Consider the following 23,617-nt stretch of genomic DNA (forward strand, 5'->3'; position numbering starts at 1 on the left):
ACCATAAATGTGATTTGGGCAATAAAAGCACACATGGCCATTTGCCATGATGCTTCTCTACTTGGGGCAACCAAAGAACACTGCTTTTGAAATCACAGCTCTCATTCAAAAACAAAGCTACTGTCAGCTTTATCATGGCACTGGTGTTGGGAATGGCATAGGACAACTTATATCATTAAAAGGGATGAAGAGAAAATTTGTCTCACACTAGATTGCAAATTCATTTTCCTATGACAGAGTAAAAGAAGAATCATATTTCTCTTCAGACAGGCCACTGAAAGAAAATCCTGTTCTTCATGAACGCCAAGAAGAAAAACTAAGAATACATGCACGCACTTCAAGACAATAATATCTGCAGCAATATCATGCTTACAATCAGTCCTAACTTTTACTAGCACCACAATTTGGAGTCAGAAGACTTAGTTTCAAATCTCAACTCTCCTTTCCTGAGGTCTCTAATCTTCCATTTCTCCACTGCTTAAATGAGGGACAAACTTAAAAGCTCTCCAAAGACTCTTCAAAAATGATAAATCCTAAACCGTACTAAATGTAATCACACAGCTTTACCTGGAGGCTTGCCTCCAAAGGAGCTGTCAGGTAAAATGTTGGCTGCCAGGGGCTCTAGGAACTTTTAAAACTCCAAATTCCAAAAGAGAAAGGAAAAGGAAGAAAGGCAAAAGGACATTTCTCCAACAGAAATGGCCTTACGTTATGGAATTATTTATGACATAAGCACCACAAAGCTAAATTTGAAATACTGAAATTGTTACTTTATATATCAAAATTATTAAATAACTTAATTTGAAATATTGTGAATTCAAGATTTTACTTTAAGACTGGGTTGGCACAGCTAAATACTCAACAGTCAAAATATCTTAGTCAGTTACCTCCCCCTTGATTTTTCTGAGCTATTTACTTGTAAAGGCTGCCAGAACCAGATTCTGTTTACTGATAAGGGTAGTGACTTTGTCAAGGTAACAATTTTGATTTAGTGTTTTCTGTCTGGTAACCTGTTTGAGATTTAATCTTGATTTAGTCCAATAACCAAAATAGAACACTTAATTTGTTTACTGATGAAGGAAGAAAAGTCTAGGACACCAACCTCCCCCACTGTGGTATTTACTGGAGTACATAAACTGGAACAACCATTTGTGCAAACACAGAGGGGCAAACAACAAAATAATGCAAAACCAGAGGACTTAACTAATTCTAAATGCACACAGTTTTCCACAAAACATATAATCACTTAAAACTAGGCCCCTTTACTAACATACTGCCTGCCCTGATTAAATTTAATAAACCAAACAGCAGATAACCAGAACGTTTGTGTCCCGCCCACCCCCACCCTAGGGGCCTACTGGGCCATGGTTTGCTTGAATGTTATGGGTGTGGTAGGAAATATTTAAAGCAATGACTAAAATTTTCCATAAAAGCCCATCCAAAGTCTAAAAGGTTTACTACTCAAAAAGAGATTTATCTCTAGACATTTAAAAAATTTACTATTCCACTTACGACACTCTGGTTTTTTACACTTAATATTTAGGTAGGAGGTGGTAAAGGGGGGAGAAAGAGGGTATAATTAGTTTTGCTTGTAAAATGTTCATCACAGTTGCAGTACCAACTGGGGGTCTAATAGATTTCAGGGTATCACACTTTGAGTAACAGAGGTGGGGGCTGTGGTGGAAATCAATAAATGGCTACTACTTCTTTGCACAGACCCATATGGAAGTAATCAAGCGCAAGGGTGGCAGCTGGGGCCAGTAACAGTCACCTGCAGTTGAGGGACATGGAGGTTTCAGATGGGTTTTTAATGCTAATTTCCTACAGAAACAATGAGCTAGAAAGAGCAGAGTAACAGACGAGGCCAGATGAAGAGAGACCAGCCAGAACAATGGCTGCACCTGGTGCTGGGAGCAGAGGGACAGAGCCGGCACGCGCCGGCCGGCAGCAGAGGGCACATCTGTCACCCTTCAAAGCGGCCCATCCCCCAGCTCTTCCAGCAGGGTAAGTAACACAAGGTCCCTAAACATTAACAGCTTGCCACACAGCAACAGGTTTGAGTTTTTAAGGCTGCTGCATTCTCTACACGCACCCTTCTCCCATGACTAAGAATTAGTTAAGGAAGCAGGGTTGGTTCCCTTTCAGTTTGAAGAGGGGCTTATTGAAAATGCAAGAGTCACATTTTAACTAAATCTTTAGTTACTGTGACTTTGATGTTAGGGGGACTGAAAAAAATCACATGGAAAGATAAATCTTACTGAGTATTTATGCAGCGAGTATCATGCTTGTTACTTTCTAACTTAATTCTTAGAATCCACAATAACTGCTATTTTTACTCCCATTTTACAGGTGAGAAAATTGGGGATTAGTAGCGAAGGTGAAATTAGCTCATGATTACACAGCCTAATGCCAAAGCCTACACATAATCTTTTCACTGCCTTTCCTCCACCTGTCCTAACTACCATAACCACATAAAAATACATATTCTATTTACTTCAGAACTCCAGCCATGAGAAGCAACTGCAGATACATGTAAATATATATATATATATATATATATATATATATATATATATATATATATATATATATATTCTATGCAGAATTGCACTCCACCTTGCCAGGCATCCCTAACAAGCTGCTCAGGATTGAATGATAACAGGATTTCTACTAGCCGTTGCTTTAAACAAAGCACAAAGAGTTGCTTTTGCAGGTTTTGGCATGCTTTAGAAAAGTAAATCCATATGCATTTTACGTTTCCCAGCATAAATGTGACGCCACATAGGTCTTAAAAGTTAAACACTGTTTGGAAACCCCATCAACCAGTGAGAATATAAAAACCAGTTATAGTGGGTTGTTTTTCTGCAAGACACAGCCACCACTAATTCCTGTATTTATTGACTTGAACTTGGAGGGAAAATTAAACAACCCACACAGTCCATCTTAGTAGAAACCTTTTAAATTAGAGCTCCTGGTATAAATCATAAGTTTAAAAAAGGAGTAGGGGAGTATTATGTATATAAATAATTATCTCAGAAGCGAACAATTACTCTTGGATTTGAAAAGGCAGCAACAACAGCTAGGCATAATTGAAAATACAGTAGAAATTAACACCATGTAGCTATGCATCTAACAAAGTCTGATTTAAGGCACTGGGATCTAATGGAAAGTGAACTTTTCCATCTACCCACTGTGCTTCTTCCAAAAAACGACGTGTCCAACTCCTTCCTGTCCTAAATTCTTCTCTTCTTGAAGGTTCTCTTGAGTGGCAATAATTCCCAGGACTTATCCAATTCATGCATTCATGTACATTTTACTTCCTGTAGAAGACTTTTTATCCCTTACCATCTTATCACACATAACGGGCAATGAAAAATTGTAAAATCAACGTCCTGGAACCTCAGGATACAATTCCAGTCCAAGCTCAGCTACCAACTAAGGTTAATAAACTCTAGGCCAGGCAGACTTTTTACCACTCTACTACCCTTCCCTCAACTTTGCTTATCTATAAAACAATGCAATTGACTAGATTATCCTTAAGATCCTTTTCAATCCTAACATTTTCAATAGGTTATCACTGGGGGCTTACGAACACTGAGTGGCCTTAAAAAACCTTCAATGAACTGACCCAACTGATCTTTCAGATCCACTTGTATTCTTTCAGTTTTGTATAAAGTATGTTCATTCAAACTCAAAAGCACTCTTTCTTTATGTTCCAAAGATGCAATTTAAATGTCATTATCTTCATCTCTAGCCTATTGACATTATTGTATTATATACCTTCAATCCAACATGGCCCCTTGCTATGAAAAACCCATGGTTGGGTCATCCCTGGAAGCCAATTTAGGAGGTTTCCTCTTTTCATAGTAGGAAAGCTTTTTTTTTTGGCCGTGCCACTCGGCATTTGGGATCTTAGTTCCCAAACCAGGGATCAAACCCGTGCCCGCTGCACTGAAAGCGCAGAGTCTTAACCACTGCACCGCCAGGGAAGTCCCCACAGTAGGAAAGTTTCTTGAAGGCTCTAATAGTCTTCAGAAAGTACTACGATTATCTCCCGTATTCAAGTCAGAAATATTGATTATTGCCTTAGTAATAAGCAACTATTCTCCTGAACTGTGTGGTCCTAGTAGGACTCTTAATAAACCACCTTTATTTGCAGTCAGGGTAACTCCACATATTAAAATGCATACTATTTATCATTTCTTATGCTTCTTGAAACTCTAGCATCAAAGTATTCTTAGTAAGGACATGCAGCAGTATGCAAATCCCTTCACAGTATACCTGACACTTCAGCATTAAGTCTACACTTCAGCATTAAGTCTTTTTCTCCCAACTCAACCTAGGAGCATGTCTCCTAGAGTACAATGAAAAGTGCTTGCTCATTGAAAGAGTATCATGTAAATTCAATATAAATCCTATATCCTCTCAAATATTCAGACAAGTCTCCAAAGATTCTGAACACTGCACCTATCAAAAAAGAAACTCGAAATTGTTACTAAATCATTTAGTCAATTGGGTATAAGAAAATACTCAGGGGAGCTTCAAGATGGCGGAGGAGTAAGACGCGGAGATCACGTTCCTCCCCACAAATACATCAGAAATACATCTACATGTGGAACAACTCCTACAGAACACCTACAGGACGCCGGCAGAAGACCTCAGACCTCCCAAAAGAAAAATGCCCTAAGCCTGACCTGAGGAACGGTTACATCTTTGACACAAAATTATTTTACAAAATTCAAGAGAACATGCGTTATCGTTGTGCCTCAGGGTACAAAACCACAACAGGGCAGGATGAAGCAGTGGTTCAATGCCTCCCTGATGGATGGTCTTCTCAACCAACCTGTAGGAAGGAACATGAGACATGTTTGGCCCCTGAATTACATCACGGAAATTATTCCACAGCACAGAAGATGTTCAAAGTGAAGGACAAAGTACGATATGAGTGTGCCTCTGGGTACCACACATCTTCCGGGAAGAGGACGGAGGAGGTGGAGTGTCACCCGTACGGATGGGCCCTCACCCCACGATGTGCCAGTAGGTTCTCACTTTGAAGACGACTGCTTTCACTTTGAAAACTCCCTCCCAGAAATGGGTACAAGTTGTTATGCGAATTATGTTCCTTTTTTCATATTTTTTTGCTTCTGGTTTTAACGATGTTGACAGTAGGCTTTCATCATTTCAAGCTCTCAAAGAGGGAAAAATCCTTTTAGCTCAGATACTTAAAATAAGCTTAACGATATTCAATAAATATATAAATTGACAAGCTTTTACTAGGAATAACAAAATTTGGCAAAGTTGCTGATTTCTAATTCAGATATGGTAGGTAAGTAGTGGGTGAATTTTGTTCTAGCAGGAAAAATAACACTTCTTTGTTTTTTATTTGTTCTTTCATTTTTAGAATTAATATGTTCTTCTTTAAGATCAATCGAAAATGGTTATTTTCATCCTGTAAAGCAAACCTATGAAGAAGGAGATGTAGTTCAGTTTTTCTGTCATAAAGATTATTATCTAAGTGGATCTGATTTAATTCAGTGCTATAACTTTGGTTGGTACCCAGAATCTCCTGTCTGTGAAGGTAATTTTTTAAATTTCATACTCACACAAATAAAATATCATGTTTGAATCAGCAAAAAAAAAAAAAAAAAAAAAAAAAAAAAAAAAAAAAAAAAAAGAAAATACTCATTTAAAAAGTCTCCCCCCATCTCAAGAAACCTGACTGCAAAACTGAAGGAAGAAAATTAATAGTATTGTACTGTTCTCTTAAAATAATTACCCAACTGACATAAGTGAAGACTGAAGAATTTTAAGGAATAAAAATATTTTTTAAAGTTCCTATTTGAATTGTAAAGGAAAAAAATACAATTTAAACAAAGTTCTGTTCTGTTATAATAAGACAGGCTCATTTGCATTACAATACTTAGAATCGTTTCTAAATCATTTACAATCATAGTGAGACTTAACAAAGAGAGCATATAACATTTATAACAGATATAAATGATCTAGGAGGTAGGTAAAGTGAGAGGAAAGTATCCTGAAAACTATATAGATAAGACCCATTCTTAGCCTAAGAGTTTGAGGTTAAAAATGCAGAAGGTTTAGGAGCCAATCACAGCAAAATACTGAACATCTAGAAAGTTCTGAAACTAACTTGTATGCCTTCTACGTGACAGACAAACTTCGCCAATAATGACATAAGCTTGCTTGAGATTAGAGAACTAGCAAATAATGGCTGTATAGTATATATAATTCCCAAACCCGTACTCTTCCCATAGTTGTCTGGATTTGGAAGTCTGGAAAACATGAATGCAACGTACAGAAATAGGAGAAGTCTAAATTATGCATCACAAACTAACAAGGACTATAGAACACAGTAGCTATGTGCACATGAATCTACTGCATCACACAACTACTCCAAACTCACAAGTCAGGTTTGTTGATGTTATTTATTTTGCATGTAGGAAGTAAACAGAAGAAAAGAGGATAGCAGTAAGATGTAATAAAGAAAAAAAGAGCTAAATACATTAAAATTATCTTTTAGGCATAATATCTTTTAGTTGTAATTCGCCCGAATACATTGAAATAAAATGTGACAATAAGAAAGAGTATTTTATGAGCCATCTTTTTAAACACTATTTGTATTATGCATACTAAAGGAGAAAAAAATTTCCCTCAAAACATCACAGAAAGACTCACTGTAGAAGATCTTAAAGAAATATTTGGGGGACTACTTTCCTAGCCATAGAATTCATATGTTACATCTGATTAAATTTTCCATTCAAAAAAGCACGGCATTCAAATGTAAAGGTGGCAAATGAAAAATGATACAGAAATATGAACAAAATGAAGCATCAAAATAACAATGAGTAGCTAAAGGCTGAACTCTCATCAAATATCAAAAAAAATTCTTATCATCATAATCTGAAATAAAAAGCTTTGAAAGCCAGAGCCTTGCCCACTTTAGCCCCCAAAACTAAATTAAAAGGTACTTACCCCAAATGCCCAGATTATAACAATCCAGATTCTTAAAATATACCAAATTTATTTGAAACAGATATATAAGAGCTCCTCTTCTTCTCCTCCTAATCTTCAAAGCCCAATCTGAGACCAGCCTTCTTCCTTCTTTCATTAGCTGGACATGTGTCAGCTCTCTCACATCTGCGATTTCTCACTGACTAGAGCTGCCTGTCCCATTCCAGGGAAACACAGATGGATCCCAGATGGGAAGGTCCTGCCAAACAGACCAGCTCTTCACCTTGCCAGAATCCCCAGATACAGTCAGTCTCTCTGTCTCTCTCCTTTTCTCCCTCCCTCCTGCTTCCTCTCCCTCCACTACCCTTCCAACCCTCTCTGTTACCAGGGCTCTTTGCCAGCTGATGTCACTAAGTACACACCTCCTAGTGGCTCCTGGCCAATCTGACATTAACTTGTTAAATACGTGTAATTTGTTTATGGCTGACAATAACAGCAAGGATATTGTGCAAAACCTATCTGTGCAAGTCCCTAGTGGAATAACATGTAGAGACACACACTGACACACGGACTCATATTTTTGGGAACATTCAAATGTTTAACAATTACTATTTAAAGTCCTACATATTCTCTGGTTTCTGCTATTGTTTAATAGCTTCTGCTCTTTGAGCCAGTTTTAAAATCCTGCATATGAAAAGCCCTTCTTAAAATGAATTATTAAAAATGAACATGTAACTGGATGAAAAATGTAAAGTTGCAAATTAATTTGGGGAGTATTAACAGAAATATATGTAAATGATTCACACAAGCTGCCTCTCAGATCCAGACTTGGTAGCACTGCAAAACCGGCACGTGATTAAAATTTAAGACAATGCAGGCAACATGGTTCTGATGCTGTAAAGATTATAAATGAAAGATGGAGACACAATGCAAAAAATTGTTTTAAAACAAGGCAAATATGAATGTGAGAAATAACATAATGTTTAACATTAAAGGAGCTGCTAATTCAAGTTTCAACAATGAAGAGCCAAAATATATATTTAGAACTATAACAATGAGAACCCAGAGATGACTAAACTGTTCAAGGTCAGAGTTAATCACTTATCCCTCCAAATACTTAGCAGATAATAGCTGCTCAATTTCTGCTAAATGAAAATTGATCATTGAAAACTGATACTGTACTATAGTTATACAGGATATTACCACTGAGGTAAATTGGGTGAAAGGTCCACTGGACCGCCTTTACTTTTTTTTTTTTGCAACTCCCTGAAAATCTACATTTTAAAATAAAAAGTTAAAGGGCAGGGGGAGTGTTTGGCTGCTTCCTGGTCACATTATATTGATACATATCTGCATTAAAATCTCTATGAACACAAATTAGGAATGAAAGATCCTCCATGCACATAATCAAATAGGTGTGGCTATAATTCTCTAAGCCTTAATCTTCTATCATACTTGGGATATCTGGAATCTGTAAACAATTCTTCTGTCATGGCAATTTTTGGCAAATAAGAAGAAAGACTATTTCTGCCAAGGGCAACTTACTGACTAGGTTTCGGTTCTTTAGTTCATCCCAGTGATGGTGCTAATAGTAGCAAGAGCAGCAGGCTTAGTGCTTACCATGCGTGCTAAGTGTCAGAGACTGTTCTAATTGTCTGAATCTTCACAAAGACCCTATATTATAGAGCCTCTAAGTATTATCATTATCTCTAAGGAAAGTAAGGCACAAAGTGTTATATAACTTGATTACTTAATGGACATAGCTAGTGACTGCCAGCGCCAGGTACTCTGGGTTCACAGCCAGAGCACTATATTCTATTGTCTAGTAGAAAAATGAATCAAAAGATGCTACTGGCTGTCCTGGATCACTGGCTCTGGGAGAAGCCAGTCACCATGTCATAAAGACTTAAGCAGCCCCAAGATGTCCATATGGTGAAGAACTGAAATCTCTTGGCAATGCCAGCATCAACTTGTTCACATAACACCCAGCTAAACTACCTTGGAATTCTGACCTATACGAACTACAGGAGAGAATAAAATTTTATTATTATTTTAAAAAGGAAAAACAGATGGTTCTTTCACTTCTAGCACCCAGATTATGGGTCCTAAATACTTCTTCCCACTAAAAGGAAGCAGGGCTCTTTAGAAAAACAGTTGACTCCAGGTACAGGGCAGGAAATATACAAAACTTGTCATATCAGAAATCAATTAAGCTATCTAAGTCTTTTGGAGTTGCGTCCAAGGGACTTAGGAGCCAACTTGAAGAGGATCGCACTAACTACAATGGGATAATTTAAGCATCAGTAAAAAATAATAACTGCAATGGATTGAAACACAGCATAATGTTTAAATTCATGACTTCATAATGGTACTTATAAAAAACTAACTGTTCACCTTTTCAAGGACACTAGGGAACCAATTCATTATTCTGAAATTAGTGTATCAAGCATTTTACCTGCTTTCTTATGAGCTGTACCTCTAGGTAAACAAATACTTGGTGAAAACTGATCCCTATTGAAATAATCCAACTGAAATGAAAAAATTATATATACAAGCATACCTCATTTTACTGCACTTTGCAGATACTTTTTTTTTTTTTTTTTTACAAATTGAATGATTGTGGCAATCCTGCACTGTCAGGTGATGATTAGCATTTTTTAGCAATAAACTATTTTTAAATTAAGGTATGTACATTTTTTTAGGCATAATGCTACTGCACACTTAATAGACTACCGCATAGTGTAAACTTAACATTTATATGCAGTGAGAAACCAAAAAATTTGTGTGACTCGCTCTATTGCGATATTCACTTTATTGCAGTGGTCTGGAACCGAACCTGCAATTGTCTATGAGGTATGCCTGTACTTCATTTTGCAAATCCCTAATGAAAAAAATTAATCTAGGTAATGAATCAATTGCCACCAGTGTGAGATGAGATATATATGGATATTAATGTGCCTCCCAATGGAAGTATACCACCACCTGCGAAGTATTCATGACAAAAAAAGTAAATCTGAATGCGATTAAGCCTCTAGATCTAACAACTGATTTATCGGACATTGAGGGGACACAGGAACATGTTAATGACAGCATGAGAGTGCAATTAGCAAAGTCCAGAATGTGAAGAAAACTATAGTGCAAACCACCCAGATTTATAGGAAAAAAGGTGAGACAGAGGAAGGGAGTTGGAGGAAAACCTATAAATTAAAAGAGAAATAAAAGACTTAAATACATATGTGGACTTTATTCGGATTTTGATTTGAACAAACCAACTGTAAAAAATAACCTATGAGGGCTTCCCTGGTGGTGCAGTGGTTAAGAATCTGCCTGCCAATGCAAGGGACACGGGTTCGAGCCCTGGCCCGGGAAGATCCCACATGCCACAGAGCAACTAAGCCCGTGCACCACAACTACTGAGCCTGAGCTCTAGAGCCCGTAAGCCACAACGACCGAGCCCACGTGCCACAACTACTGAAGCCTGCATGCCTAGAGCCCGTGCTCCGCAACAAGATACGCCACAACAATGAGAAGCCCGTGCACCGCAACAAAGAGTAGCCCCCACTCACTGCAACTAGAGAAAGCCTGCGCACAGCACCAAAGACCCAACACAGCCAAAAATAAATAAATAAATAAATTTATAAAAAATACCCTATGAAATAACTGGGAAAATTTTAAGACTCACTAGATATTTAATTATATTAAGAAATTATTTTAGGGCTTCCCTGGTGGCGCAGTGGTTGAGAGTCCGCCTGCCAGTGCAGGGGACACGGGTTCGAGCACTGGTCTGGGAGGATCCCACATGCCGCAGAGCGACTGGGCCCGTGAGCCACAACTACTGAGCCTGTGCGTCTGGAGCCTGTGCTCCGCAACAGGAGAGGCCGCGACAGTGAGAGGCCCGCGCACCGCGATGAAGAGTGGCCCCCGCTTGCCGCAACTAGAGAAGGCCCTCGCACAGAAATGAAGACCCAACACAGCCAAAAATAAATAGATAAATAAATAAATTTTAAAAAGAAAAGATGACTACTATCTTTAAAAAAAAAAAAAAGAAATTATCTTAAACTTTTTAAAGTATAATATTTGTAATTATATTTTTAAGAAGTCCTTATCTGTTAAGAGATACATAGAAATTGTTATTGATAAGTTTATATGCTGTCTAGGATTTCCTTCAAGAGAAGCTGAGTTGGTGATTATTGTAGCATGGTGTTTACGTACATGAGGGTCCATTTTTAGGTCTGTTTTATATTTTCCATGATACAAAGTGAAAAAAAAAAAAAGACAGCGATTTCTTTAAACACTGTGCCAAATTATGGGTGAAGTTGGCAGATTGATTGGGACAGTTTTTTAAAGTATCTCAGACAAAACAAATTAAAGTCTGACACGAGGTTTAATGTGGTACCAACATATTCATTTATCTCACTGACTACATCATGAGTTGATACACCATCAATTTTTAAAAATAAAGGATGACAGTGCAATCTACCAGGAATAGTGAACACAGATGCTCAGTTGGTTGCTTTACAACAAAATTTGTAAAGGGGTTGATTTTTTAATTTAATTTAATTTTAATGTCCTCCTATATAGGAAAATTAGAATATGCCCCTGGGTGTTAGATTTGAATTGAAGGTATCAATATGAGCCCATGGTTATTATATTTTTTTATTATACTACATTATATATTTTTATAGTAAAAACATATAGACATAGAAATACACACACAAACAAATTCATACATATTCTTCCTGGCTGTTTGCTGAGAGGGTCTAGAAGCAATGACCACATCTTATATCCAGATCCTGATTTCTAAACCACATTTTCTACTAAAACCAGGGCTCCTTGGAGAAATGGATAGGGCAGGGAAAATACAAGATATGCAGGCAACACCTTGTAGAAGAAAATAAAAGACTACTCAGAAATGATGGGGACATGTCAAAAAGATATTGATGCCAGTTAGAAGGGGCTACCATGGTCAACTGTGAGACAATTTGAGCATCAAAATAAATGGGAATAATGGATTAAAGTGTAATATGTGGGGACTTCCCTGGTGGTGCAGCGGTTAAGAATCCACCTGCCAATGCAATGGGTTCGATCCCTGGTCCGGGAAGATCCCACATGCCGCGGAGCAACTAAGCCCGTGCGCCACAACTACTGAGTCCACGTGCTACAACTACTGAAGCCCGCTCACCTAGAGCCCGTGCTCCACAACAAGAGAAGCCACTGCAATGAGAAGCCCGCGCACTGCAACGAAGAGTAGCCCCCGCTCACCGCAACTAGAGAAAGCCCATGCACAGCAACGAAGACCCAATGCAGCCAAAAATAAATAAAAAATAAATAAATTTTTTTAAAAAAAGCATAATATGTGAAATAAAAATTGAATTTAAAAGATCAATCAATCAATCAAGAAGAAAGCTATTCCTTCTAGTAGATGCCAACTTATAAATACAGAAAGACTGATGGAAGTAGAAAATCACCATGGTAGACTAGTGAATAGAAAGTTGATGAAAAACAGGATATATACACATTGTCTCAAGTTATGTCCTACAAGTTACTTATTGTTCACAAAGAGGAAATAGTAACTTGCAATGCAGCTACCTGGCAGACACTCTCTTTAACAAAATGAACAAGGTTAATATTTAACATCAATCACCAATATTAGGACAAACTGACAACATACACCTCCCTAAATGAAGTATTTACTCCTAGAGCATTTCAGCTCCAAATTCATAATCCAAATCTAATCATAAGGAAACATCAGACCACTACGGGACATTCTGTACTCTTCAAAACTGCCAAGGTCAAGAAAGACTGAAAAGATGGAAAGACAGAAAGAAAGAGAGGGGGAGGGAGGGAAGGTGAGAAAAGGGAGAAAGTTTAAAAAAAAAGTGGGGAGGGGGAGGCAGCAGCCTTGAGGAACTGTTTCAGAATAAGAAAAGATTAACAAGACATGACAAGTATAGTGTGTGATCCTGGATTGGACTGGATTGGATTGGGGTACAGGAGCTTAAAGGGCATTACTGAGATAACTGATAACATCTGAATATAGTCTGTGAACTGCATCAATATTAAATTTCCTAATTTTGATAATGTGGCTATGTAAGAGAATGAATGTTTTTCAGAAATATACATTTAAGTATTCAAGGACAAAAGGGGCATTCTTCCACTTACTCTCAGAGTGGTTTAAAAAAATTATATACATATAATACACAATGATAAAACAAATGGGGCAAAATGTAAACAACTGGTGAACAAGTGTTCCTTTTATGATTCTTGCAACTTACTGTAAGTTTTCTATTATATCAAATAAGCACTTATCAAAAAGAAAAAAAGTCCCCATTCACAACAAAAAAGTTTGAAAACTCTGTTGTGGGTATTAGGTGAACATGTGTAGCAGTCCGTGGACTTCTAATGAAGATGCTCATGACAGTTTCTCCTTTGGTTTCTTACTCTGATGATCACAACTACTGCCATGGTGGTGCTGAACATTAAGTTATTTTATTTATTTATTTTTTTAAAGATTTATTATTTATTTATTTTATTTTTGGCTGCATTGGGTCTTAGTTGCGGCACGCGGGATCTTTCGTTGCGGCGCTCGGGCTTCTCTCTACTTGTGGCATGCGGGTTTTTCTCTCTTCTCTAGTTGTGGCGTGCAGGCTCCAGGGCACGTGGTCTTTGCAGTTGTGGTGCTCAGGTTCCAGAGCGCGTGGTCTCTGTAGTTTGCGGCACATGGGCTTTCTAGTTGAGGCACTCAAGCTTAGTTCCCCTTGGTATGTGGGATCTTAGTTCCCTGACCAGGGATCGAACTCATATCCTCCACACTGTAAGGCAGATTCTTTACCACTGGACCACCAGGGAAGTCCCGACGTTAAGTTATTTTAAATTGTTATTTTTAGTCATGTAATAATGTTTATTTCATACTGACAATGGGCCACTGCTAAAAGACAAAGTATAAGAAACCTAAATATAAAGTAAATATATAATATAAAATTGAGAAGCATAAAAATGATTCTACAAATATGCTTGAGATCCAGACCTCTGAGTTGGATTCATCAGATCAAATCTCTCATCCAGCACATAAAGATGACTCTAGACCTTCAAACGATGATGTCAAAAAAATAACAAAATTAATAAACACTGATGCTTACAGTCAACTTGCTTTTCATCATGGACAGTCTTTTTTTTTTTTGGCCATGCCGCGAGGCTTTTGGGATTTTTAGTTCCCTGCCCAGGGATCAGCAGTGAAAGCGTGGTGTCCTAACCACTGGACAGCCAGGGAATTCCCCATTGTGGATAGTCTTTACTTGCATATTTGGAATCTTCTTGAACTTCTCATTTAAAAACAAAAACAGGCACTTCCCTGGTAGCACAGTGGTTAAGAATACACCTGCCAACTCAGGGGACACAGGTTCAAGTCCTAGTCCGGGAAGACCCTACATGCTGCGGAGCAACTAAGCCCATGCGCCACAACTACTGAGTCTGCACTCTAGAGCCTGCAAGCCACAACTACTGAGCCCGCACACTTAGAGCCCGTGCTCCACAACAAGAGAAGCCACCGCAATGAGAAGCCCGGGCACTGCAACGAAGAGTAGCCCCCGCTAGCTGCAACTGGAGAAAGCCCACGCACAGCAACAAAGACCCAACGCAGCCAAAAATAAAAATAAATAAAATTAATTTATAAAAAAAAAAAAAAAGTACAAGTGTACTTGTTAAATTGGGGAAAGTAAAAACATATACTATTAAATAATAAGAAAATTAACAATCTTAAAGATCATATTTTGAATGAAAAAATATTTTAACACCAGTCTTTTTAAAAATCACCTCTTTAACATCTACCATACAAAAATAAAATCATCTAAAAAAAGAAAAAACCCTGCATTGGAAGGCGGATTCTTTACCACTGGACCACCAAGGAAGTTCCGACAACAAATGTTTAAAGTTTGAAATATACAGCTGATCAGACTATGAAGTGTCCTCCTTTTTAGGTCATTTACAGCAAACATTTTAAAAGATACTAATTTTCTCTTACAATACTATAGAAAAAGCCTGGAGTAACTGTTCCAATTCAGCTACTAAGTATATTATCTAAATCATTAACCCTCTCCATCTGTCAAATCAAAGGATGGGACTAGGTGTTATGAGGTCCCTTATATCTTTGTTTCTTATTTAAACTTCTTTTTGTTTCTATTTCTTATTTAAACTGATCTTCCATGTAGTCTAGTAACATCATTAAGTTAAATCACCTGAAAATGAAAGAGAGGTTTGGAAGCTCTCCAGAAACAAGATAGTCTAACTTTCCAGTTTACATGACTACATATAGATAGATTCCTGTTTTACTAGTTATTAAAGACTTCGTAATTTGCTGATTATTTGCTTTACATAGTTACCATTACAAAGCTTGGAAGAATTTTGTGTCAACTTTAAAAAAAAAAACAGGGAAGCAATCAAATTCACAAGTGATCTTGAAAAGAAAACAAACAATTCTCTTGTTTGAGTCATCAGCCCTCATGCTACACAAGTCAGACTGCAGCAGCTGTGTATCATCATTTAAAATCAAGAATTCAATTTAATTGTGATAGCAGATTTTTTAAAGTTGATGGATCAGAGGAACAGAAAATAAATGAAGCAGGAATTTTCATTTGCTAGAATAAACCAACATATAACCCTATATTTTAAGGCATGAGGGATGATACCCAGGTATTCTACTCAAATCAGACTACCAACCGATTTCCTTCACTAAGAACACTTCAAATAAACTCTTCACTAAATACCTAGAAAAGGATTCGTCTTTGAAGACTTATCTCAAGGGCTTTCCCTTCAGGAGAAATGATTCTCAAGCAAGCAGAGTTGAAAATGGATGCCTCGTAGTGCTGTCCATGTAGCTTGAGAGTACCTAATATGACACTAGTACTTAAGATTTTCAGTGATTTGTTGACTCGAGTTTCTATTACTATTCTCTGAGGGCAAGGGGTATGTCTTGATCAACATACTCAATGTTTATTTGTTAGATGAACTGAAATATCCTATTTGCTTCAAAAATAATTTAACAAGATTGAAGCACAGAGTATTAACTTTAAAAAGAATGTAATCCAACCCCTTTGTGAGTTCCCTGGCGGTCCAGCAGTTAGGACTCGGTGCTTTCACCACCTCGGGCCCCGGTTCAATCCCGGGAACTAAGATGCCGCTAGCCATGTGGTGCGGCCAAAAAAAAAAAAAAAAAAAAAAAAATCCAATCCCTTCATTTAATTAAAATAGGACAAAGGGAGGATAAGGTCTGAAAAGTTGGATTAAATTCCTATTAAATATGATGTAGTCAAATCAAATTATGTTCTCTTCAAGAATTTTTATGGGAAAGCTACTGTTTTTTGAAATGATAAGAACTTTTTATAATTTCAAGACTACTTTGCTAATAACTATTAAAAATTACTAGCTTAGATCTGGTTTTCCCAAACATTTTGACCATTTTTGCTACCCTTGCCCTGTCCTAAATAAGGTATCATTCATCCTAGGGGTATATACCTATTTGCAAGAAGGTGGAACATTACACTTGTCAAATTATTAGGTCTGCACCTCTTACTATCTTTCAGCAGGCTTACGTGAATAACAAAACTGAATGTCCAAATTCTTGCCAGGTTTTAAGTCAGGTATTTATTGAATCCCATTTTACAAATTTAAAAACAAACAAAGTTGGTGGCTTTGATGTGCCTAAGATCGTAATATGAACCGTAACTAACAAAGCCAGTGCTCTATCTCCTGCTGGCCCCAAGCTCTCAGAACACCTGAATTAAATAAGCTGAAAGCAACCATCTAAGTAAATGCCATCTGCAGAGATGTGCTATACTTGGGCCACCCCTTTGGAATGGGGGGAAAAAGCCAACATTTAAAAATAAGAGTTTTATTGAGGTATAGTAGTATACATACCATAAAATTCACCTGCTTTAAACATACAATTCAATGATTTTTAGTAAATTTATACAGTTGTACAACCATCACCACAATTCCATTTTAGAACATTTCAATTGTTCCCCAAAGATCCCTTCTGTCCCTTTACAGGAAATCCCATTTAACACCCACAGTCCCAGGCAACCACTATCTGCTCCTCCTATCCCTATAAATTAACCATTCCTGGACATTTCACATAAATGGAAATCATAATATTGTCTTTTGTATCTGACTGTTGTTAACTCAAGTACAATGCTTCTGAGGTTTATCCATGTATCAATATTCATTCCTTTTTACTGCTATTGATGGATGTACCACATTCTGTTTATTTACCAGCTGATGGACATTTGGATTGTTTCCAATTTTTGGTTGAGTAATGCTGCTGGGAACAAGTACAAGTTTAAAATAGTTGTTTTAAACAATTCTGCCCAGTTTTTTTTTTTTAATTATTTATTTACTTATTTGGCTGCATTGGGTCTTCATTGCTGCACGCGGGCCTTCTCTAGTTGCAGCGAGCAGGGGCTACTCTTCATTGCGGTGTGCAGGCTTCTCATTGCGGTGGCTTCTCTTGCGGAGCATGGGCTCTAGGTGCGCGGGGTTCAGTAGTTGTGGCACGCGGGCTCCAGAGCACAGGCTCAGTAGTTGTGGCGCATGGGCTTAGTTGCTCCATGGCATGTGGTATCTTCCCAGACCAGGGCTTGAACCCATGCCCCCTGCACTGGCAGGCGGATTCTTAACCACTGCGCCACCAGGAAAGTCCCTCTGCCCAGTTTTAACTGCAAAAATTTGGAGGGAAGGGATTTGCCAAGCTCCTTACTCCACCATTCAGAAGTTCTACCCTAAACAAGTTTGCCTGATTTTGATGTCATGTTTAGAAAGACTTAAAAAAAATACATCTATATATTCATGTATTCAAATTTAAGGTTGAAAAGCCTAAAATATGAGTTTTATTAAGATAAGTATACCTATTGTGGAAGCCTGTCTATTATTACCTAGAGGAAATTAAAGTCCAAAGACCACACAAGTATTTAAAGAGATCTAAACTCCCAGTTCTCAAGGTAAAAGCAAGCATACAGGTAAAGATTAAAACTCACAATGGTAAGAAAAAAAAAACAAAAAAGAAACAAAAAAACACACCTCATGACGGGGGTGGGGGTGGGGGTGGGGGTGGGATTCCCTGGCGGTCCAGTGGTTAGGGCTCTGCACGTCCACTGCAGGGGGCATGGGTTCGATCCCTGGTTGGGGAACTAAGATCCCGCGTGCAGTGCAGCAGGGCCAAAAAAATAATAATAATTTAAAAATTTTTTTTTTTTTTTTTTTTTTTTTTTGCAGGGCAGAAGTTGAGACACAGATGTAGAGAATGGACATATAAAAATTTTTTAAAAACTCACAATAAGTCTAGCACTTATACAACAAGCAGAATGATCCAGAGATGCTACATTCCTTATAAATTTCCCACTTTATATATTGGGATTATTTCTGCTTTTTACCCTTCAGGAAAGTGTTTCTGGTTTTATATCAGAAGTTAGTGGGAGGGGACTTCCCTGGTGGCGCAGTGGTTAAGAATCTGCCTGCCAATGCAGGGGACACGGGTTCAAGCCCTGGTCCAGGAAGATCCCACATGCTGTGGAGCAACTAAGCCCGTGCGCCACAACTACTGAAGCACACGCGCCTAGAGCCTGTGCTCCGCAACAAGAGAAGCCACCGCAATGAGAAGCCCGCACACCGCAATGAAGGGTAGCCCCCACTCACTGTGACTAGAGAAAGCCCACCCGCAGCAATGAAGACCAAACACAGCCAAAAATAAATAAATTAATTAATTTTTAAAAAAAGTTACTGGGAAAATATTCACTTCAAAGAAATTTTTTACAACTAGTTTTGTTGGAATTCCTTCACTCAAATGTCGGAGTGACCATACAGATTTTTACATACACCTAAATCAAATTTCTGCCAAGTAGTCTTTTTTATTTCCTGTCTTTGACAGCTTAGGAAACATGACACATAAGAAAAACTGAATCATTCAGTATTTCAAGCACACAATCAACACCTCAGTTGGAGACACAAAATATTACGGTTAATAATAGTTTCTACTTTTATAAAGTAACTATAGAATATAGAGATAAATATATAATTCATACATCCTGCTGGAAAACCCTACACATTCTTCAGTTCATGCCATTTATTCTTCCACATTTTCATATAAAATTTGACTTTTATCACATTCCCTGAAAACTCACTTAATAAGGTCTGGGATTTCATACTTTTAACAAATTCTGGCTCTGAAACGAAACTAAACAGAGAGAAAATGTAAGCCTTATTTTCCTTTACTATTACAAGTGGTAAACTTTTTTTTTAAATTAATTAATTTATTTATTTATTTATTTTTGGCTGCGTTGGGTGTTTGTTGCTGCGTGCGGGCTTTTCTCTAGTTGTGGTGAGTGGGGGCTACTCTTCCTTGCGGTGCACGGGCTTCTCATCATGTGGCTTGTCTTGTTGCAGAGCACAGGCTCTAGGCGCCTGGGCTTCAGTACTTGTGGCACTCAGGCTCAGTAGTTGTGGTTTGCGGGCTCTAGAGCGCAGGCTCAGTAGTTGTGGTGCACGGGCTTTGTTGCTCCGCGGCATGTGGAATCTTCCAGGACCAGGGCTCAAACCCATGTCCCCTACATTGGCAGGCGGATTCTTACCCACTGCGCCACCAGGGAAGCCCACAAGTGGTAAACTTTTAATTGCAAAGAAAATACACTGAAACAGGTAGTGGTGAGCTAAAGTAATTTTTCAGAGTAAACAAACAGAAACTCAAAATTCGTATCAACCAAAAATTCCTTTTCCTTTAGTTTTTAGGGTATGGCTGCTAAGGCCAGGTTTTATAACCTTCACTATTTCTCGTAATTTTTTAAGTATAAAAACCGTCAAAATAGAAATGTTTGTTCTATTATGAAACCACAGCAAATATTCAGGACAAAGGAAAGAAAGTGTGTCAGTCACTAACAGACAAGATATGTTAGCCGTCCGATTAAAGTTTTATGTACAAGTAAATACCTCTTCCCTTAGATAAAAAATTTAAGAGACAAAAAGTTCGGTCTTATTATTTCCCAATTATTATTAAGTGTCTACCACATGGTAGGCTTACACAGAAGACACAGGCCTTCGTAGGACATTTAACAAAACATCCTCCTACAGTAATGCTTTCATTATTTAAATTGGCACATGGCAGACTATGTTAACAGATTTATTTATTGACTAAGTCTAATCATATTTCCTCAGTTGGCATCAATTTGATATCTACTATTTATGTTTGCTTCAACACTCGATATTTGTTCAAAAGTCTTGCATATTTAATTTCTACCATAGGATTTTGGGTTTAAATGAAATTTAGGATTTTTAATGGTAGATTACAAAAAGATAAAGAAATAACCCTAATGAGAGCTAAAAATCATTTGGTTTGTGAGTCCCCTTTATAAGCCAAAGAATTTGCTTTTCATTGCAAGGAAATGGAACATTATGTAATTAAGTCCACAGCAATGAATTAAGATCCAAAGTGACTTAACAGTATTTTTCAAAAATTAATCACGTCATCACCTTTTCTGGCACATGGCTTTCGTATTTTAATGCTTTATAGTTTTCATTTCATTCAAAACATAACTCAAGATATCATTCTTTGTAACAAACACTGCTTCCCAAAGCTTAAATGTCTATAATTTCACAAAGATTTTGAATTACAAATATTTAAGCCGAACAAAAAAATATAGAAATTGTGGATAACTTCATGTGGAGAAAGCAAACCACAAACTGAAATCTGCATGAGAGCAGAGACCACATGTCTACTTTGCTTCCTATTCTATTCATTTACTCATTCATTCATTCAACAAATATTCACTGAACATCTACCATGTGCCTGACAATGTTCTAGGCAATGGAAACACATCAATAAACAAAAGAGACAAAAATCCCTGTCCCCTTTGGAACTTACATTCTAGGAAGAGAAAACAGACAATAAATAAAATAAGTAAAACATATAGTATGTTAGAAGGTGATAAGCTGGCAATGGGGAATGGGGAAGGGAGTGCAGTTTTAAATAGGGTTGCCTGGTTAGCCTCATTGAGAAGGGAAGTAAAGAAATGAACCATAGGATAGGTGAACAAAAAGCAGTCTAGGTAAAGGTCCTGACATAAGATGGGGATTAGAGTATTCAAAAGGAACTGCAAGGGACTTCCCTCGTGGTCCAGTGGTTTAGACTCCGTGCTCCCAATGCAGGGGGCCCAGGTTCGACCTCTGGTCAGAGAACTAGATCCCCCATGCCACAACTAAGAGCCCACATGCTGCAACTAAAGATTCCGCATGCCACAACTAAAGATCCAGCATGCCACAACAAAGATCCCACGTGCCGCAACTAAGACCCAGCGCAGCCAAATAAATAAATTAAATTAATAAATATTTTTAAAAAATAAAAATAGATTTAAATAGATTTAAAAATAAAAAAGACTGCTGGGCCTCACACCCAGTTTTTAAAAAACAAACAGAACTGCAAGAAGATCTGTGTGGCTGGAGCTGGGAAAGTAGTAGGGTATGAGTTCAGAGGTCAAGGGGGAGTAGTAAGGTAGGGGTGTAGATCACAGAAAGCTTGAAAGTCTTTTTAAAATCTCTGGTTTTATTTTGAGTAAAATGGGAGTCATTAACAGGGTTCTAAGCAGAGAATTTACAAGACCTGACTAAATTGGATCACTCTGGCTGCTATGTTCAAAACAGATGGAGGGGCAAGAATGGAAGCAGGGAAAACAACTAGCATGTAACTCCAGTAAGCCAGGTCAGAGGTGTTGGTGGTTTGGACCAGAATGGGAGGAGTGAAGTTAAGATGTTATTTAGATTCTGTATATATTCTTAAGGTAAAGTAAACATTATCTCCTAACAGAGTCAATGTTAAAAAAAAAAGTCAAGGAAAATTCCAAGGTTTTTGGGTAAAGGAAAGGCTAGGTAACAAAATGAAAAAATAGACAAGTTGGACTTCATAAAAATTTAAAATTTTGTACATCATAAGACACTATCCACAGAGTAAAAAGGCAACTCACAGCATGGGAGAATGCAAATATGTGATATGGGATTAATATCCAGAATATATATATAGAACTCCTAACACTCAACAACAACAAAACAAACCACCCAATCCAAAAAAGGGCAAAGGACTTGAACTGACGTTTCTCCAAAGAGGATATACAAAATTCTCGTGCACTACTGGTGGGAATGTAAAATGGTACTGTGGAGAACTGTAAAGGTTCCTCAAAAAATTAAAGAGAATTACCATATGATCCAGCAATTAATTCTACTTTGGGGTTATATACCCAAGAGAATTAAAAGCAGAGTCTTTTGAAGAGATATGTGTATCCCATGTTCATAGCAGCATTACTCACAATAGCTAAAAAACATGGAAGCAACCCAAGTGTCCATTGACAGATGAATGGATAAACAAAATGTGGTATACACATGCAATGGAATACTATTTAGCCTTAAAAAGGAAGAAAATTATGCAATATGCTACATGGAAGAATCTTAAGGACATTATGCTAAGAGAAATAAGCCACTCACAAAAAGACAAATATTATATGCTTCCACTTATATGAGGAACTTAGAGTAGTTAAAATCACAGAGACAGAAAGTATAATTGTGGTTGCCAGGAGTTAGGGGGCAGAGAGAATCGGGAGTTATTGTTTAAAAGGTATAGAGTTTCAGTTTACAAGATGAAAAGAGTTATGTGGATGGATGGTGGTGAAGGCAGAACAACAATATGAATGTATATAATACCACTGAACTTAAAATTGGTTAAGATGGTAAATTTTATGTTAAATGTATTTTAATACACACACACAAAAAGCCAGGAATAACTCCAAAGTTTTTGGTTAAAGGCCAGGGAAGACTGAAGGAAGACATGGTTTGAGGAGGAAGATCAGAAGTTCAGATTTAGACATTTTTTAGTTTGAGATATCTGTTAGGTATCCAGGTGAAGATGTCATGTAGGCAAGTGGACAAACCAATCAAGAGTTCTGGGAAGGGATCTGGGCTGGAGATATAAATCTGGGAGTTGTCAGCATAGTATTTAAAGCCATGAGTTCATGAAGGGAATAAGTATAGATAAAGACAGAGATTCAAGGCCTGAACACTGGGCAGTGGGTAGCCCATAAAGGGATCAGAAAGAAAAGAAAGAACCACCAAAGGAAACTGAGAAGAAACAGCCTCCCAATGAGACAGGAGGAAAACAACAGAGTGTGGTGGTACTCTAGAAACCAAATGAACAGTGTTTCAAGAAGAGTGATCAATTGGGTTAATTCCTCTAGTAAGATGAGAACTAAGAAATGACTACTGGATATCCTCACCTCCTAGGAAAGTCAGACATGTACTCATCACAATAAATATGTTTTCAAGGAATATTATATTTAATCATTATTTCAAATTCTTTTACTTCTGAAAATATACTGTTGAAAATGCATCAAACTAGATATGTACTAATGAAAGATGAACTCTGTCAAATTCATAATTCTTTTACAAAAAAAAATTTGGTTCTAAACTTTCAGATTCTCACAATTAAAACTGGAAATTATCAGTGCTTTGACACTTGGTTACCTTAATACTAGCTGTCTTTTACTTGGTAACAGTGGAAACCTCCCAGTGCTGAACAAAGAGAAAGACAGTGGTCCAGGAACCAGTACCTCATCTGAAACTC

At 37.5% G+C, this 23,617-nt stretch overlaps 1 protein-coding gene across 6 annotated transcripts in view; it reads right to left on the minus strand.

Moving 5' to 3' along the window:
- CBFA2T2 (CBFA2/RUNX1 partner transcriptional co-repressor 2) overlaps positions 1-23,617 on the minus strand; it is a 187,446-nt gene that overhangs the window by 114,198 nt on the left and 49,631 nt on the right. The window contains exon 1 of one of the 6 annotated variants that reach the window (XM_059896553.1): positions 6,994-7,063. The exons of the other annotated variants lie outside the window; for them this stretch is intronic. The gene's annotated coding sequence lies outside the window, so the exon portion shown is untranslated. Of the gene's footprint in view, positions 1-6,993; positions 7,064-23,617 lie in introns of those variants that run through there. 6 annotated transcript variants of the gene reach the window in all.

The sequence above is a fragment of the Balaenoptera ricei genome, chromosome 15 (assembly GCF_028023285.1).
Source record: "Balaenoptera ricei isolate mBalRic1 chromosome 15, mBalRic1.hap2, whole genome shotgun sequence".
In the NCBI taxonomy this organism is placed as follows: Eukaryota; Metazoa; Chordata; class Mammalia; order Artiodactyla; family Balaenopteridae; genus Balaenoptera; species Balaenoptera ricei.